This window comes from Cupressus sempervirens, chromosome 5 (assembly GCF_028749045.1).
Source record: "Cupressus sempervirens isolate cs-2001-9-10 chromosome 5, ASM2874904v1, whole genome shotgun sequence".
Classification (NCBI taxonomy): Eukaryota; Viridiplantae; Streptophyta; class Pinopsida; order Cupressales; family Cupressaceae; genus Cupressus; species Cupressus sempervirens.
The window spans coordinates 692071430-692074784 of record NC_143122.1 but is presented as its reverse complement, the minus strand read 5'-3'; the positions used below and the strand labels follow the sequence as shown (position 1 = coordinate 692074784).

General features: G+C 37.9%; 1 pseudogene; it reads right to left on the bottom strand.

Annotated features, from left to right (window-relative positions):
* Window positions 1-519: 519 nt before the first annotated feature.
* Window positions 520-2448, bottom strand: LOC149557850 (serine/threonine-protein kinase Nek2-like; annotated as a pseudogene).
* Window positions 2449-3355: the final 907 nt, after the last annotated feature.

The window sequence follows — 3355 nt, the reverse complement described above, 5'->3', positions numbered from 1 at the left end:
AAATGATATTGCAAATATATAACCATGTAGCTCAAGACAAAATTATAAACTTGCTATATTATAAAACCCGTTGCAACCATACAAAGCCAACAAGAGAATCATCCATAGGACAATGCAGGGTTGTTGTGCCTCCTACCAACATTCCTCAGGGTGAACTAAAGCAATAACCAACTCAGATCACCTTGAAAAAAGAAGCGACTAGGTTATCCCCAAATTTTCTCAACAATTGGGTTGTTTCCATCAAGCAAACCCATAGTTAAAGAAAGTGGTCAGACCAACCATCGACCAAAAAGCATACAGCAACACCATCAGCGACTACCCAAAAATTAGATCCTATATGGACAAACAGACATCATCCATCTATCTGCAAAAAGATGCTATAGATGAGACAGTGTAAGTCGGATATAAAGAGGAAATATTCCACTTGGAGCCAAATTGAGGGCCAAGTAATATTTACACATCAAAAAACTAGATGCAAAACATATATAAACAAGTGCCATGTTGAAATATCTATATTTCTCAACCCATGTAGTGAACATCACTCATTGCTCCTTTCAAGCTTTTTGTCAACCAAATGGTTGTTTCTCTTCAGGAGACTTTACCACGTCCAAAACGCCTCAAAACTATGCCAAGTTCTTCTAGTCTCTGCTGTTGGAGTAATTGTGCACTAAGCTCTAGCAAGCCTTTAAGAGCTTCTTCTCTTTGTTGATATGATTTTAGATCTATTCCTCCTTTTACTCATTTTTGAGAATAATCAGAATCTCTATTGGAGGTTGAGGTTGTCTTAAGGTGTTGATCTGCAATATGATGGCCAGTAACAGTTGTCCCCATGGGAACTGACAGGACATCTAGATCATTATTGTCTGCATCTAAAAATGAATTCACATCTGTTCTTCCTTGCAACAAACTACTCACAGTTCCTCTCTCTGACTCAGCTTGATCTGTACCAACTCGAAAAGCACAGTGTCTAATTACATGAATAACATCATTGAAGGTTGGTTTCATGTGAACAGAAGTAGGAGCTTTTGCATTGATCTGGATCGTGCACTTCTCCTGTGTTCTATCATAGTTTGCATCATCCCTACCTAAACCTGAGCTTGATGAGGTGGACCTTTCTAGACGCAATCCATATGGGCTACTCTCTGCTCTCAAATGACAACTTTCTTCTCTAAGAATGTCTAAGCGAGTACCCTTAACATGTTGTTTTGCAACGAGCAGCAAATTTTTAGAAGGGGCTATGGAGTACTTCGCAATTCTATCAAGTCTGGGTGCACTAACTGATACATCAAGAGACTGCATAGCTCGAAGCCCTGAATATTTTTTTCTATCAGAATACCACAAAGTGGCAGCTTTAGAAACATAAGGTGACTCAATAGTTGCATCTTCTGGAGTAAGGTTTGATCTCTCAGTGAGTGCTTCAATTCTTCCAAATGAAGATGCTGATGAGCGTGAAGTTAAAGAAGATTTTCGTGGCCTAGGTGTTACAGATTCATTGTTAATAGCTTTTACTTTAGGTGTTCCATTCTGAGGACTATTAGTAATGAATGTAGGCCGTGAAACTGATGGCTTTGTTGGTAGGGGCAGGGCGGCCCTACGACTAGAAATACCTAGAGTTGAACCTGGTACACAAGATGGACGTTGAGATTGTTTTGTGTGTGAATATTTACCATCCAATTTTGGTGTCAAGACAACTCGTGGTGAAGGTTCTCCATAGGGTAGCTATCAAATTTATGACTCAAGTTAACATTACAGTTAAGATAACAAATGAAAATTGTAGAAATAATAAGAATTTGGAACTTACAGATTGTTTGCCTTGAGTAAGATGTGCCTTCTTTACAGAATCTGTTTTTACTTTGGGAGTGGGAAAAACTCGATCAGGGGTCCAAGGGATTCCCACTCCAACAATCTCTTTTGCAAGTCACTTTGTTGCATTTGCAGGAGAGCTTTTCTTATGAACCATGGGGTGCTTTACTTCTTTATTTCTATCTACAAGACTTTTTGGATTTTCTGCAAGAAAACTATGGCCACAATGCCTATCCAATGGAACATCCTCTGAACACAAATTTGATTCCTCTGGTTCTTGGACAGCTAAATATTTATTTAGAAACACCTGCTTGGAAGATTTTGGTAATTCCTTTCCTGTGTATGACCATGTACCTTCACTTCCAATGTTATGCGAAAGGCTATCCTGTAATGCACTATCTCTAGCATTCACATAATCACGAGGGGGCCTTACTAGAAAGTTAGATCACTATTACTAGAACCTTCTCTATCACAACTACTATTGCTTTCATCTATATTTTCTTGTTCAAGATGGTATCCACCCCTCAAGACCCTATCTGGGGTCGAACAATGAACAAGGCCAAAATGTGTCCTACCTTTAGCAATGTAAGGCTGAAAATGAGGATGCCTCAAGTTGATACTATAGACCTTCGCAATGAGGGCCATACTTTCATAACTATGCCAGATATATAATACCACTGCATTTTTGTGTAAGATACATGCAACCAAATGTATTTTTTATTACTGGCCATTTTGTGGACTTAGGGCCTTTCATTTCCAATGAAAATAATGTTCTATTATTACTTTTATACTTGAATTAATGAATATTGAGCAAGGATTTTTGAATTTTATTCATTATATGAACCTTTAAACTTGAATCTTGATCTCATGTAATGGGATACTTGTAACAATTTTCCAACTTGTATCCCAAATTTTTAATATATAGTCATAAATTTGTTGCTACCATCCTACCATAATGGGCTTCGGGAGTGAGATCTTACCACCCAAGGCTATGCAAAATAAAATAAGCTTTGATGCATTGGACTATGAGGAACAACAAATTTTCATGGATTTTGCATGTCTTTTTTTTGACAAATCCAAGCACACTGCCATGGAAGTATGGGAGGCATCAGCATGGAGCTCTCGGCATGCAATGGAAACACTTGAAAACAAGTTTCTTGTTCAAGAAATGAAACGGCATTCATGAGAAACATTAACAGTTATAATGAGAATGCATGACCATCTTTGGGACATGGGAAGATAAATTGCAAATAGCTTGAGCCTAGTGAACCAGAATACAATTACCAAAATGAATTTATCTCATAAAGGTTGATATTTTGCAATTTTCTTTGGTCAAATGTAGATTGCCATATTATTGTCAAGACCATAATGTCTTATGACGTTTAAACTGGAACCTGATGTTACTGAATGTTAATGTCTTGTGATGTTACTAGAGAAGGATGTGCAAAAGACATGCAGAAGAATGCGTAGAGTTCATTGGCAAGAGCCTCTCGCCAAACACAACAAAAGCTCACCAGCCCCAATTGCTGATGTGAGGAAAACAAAGGATTCA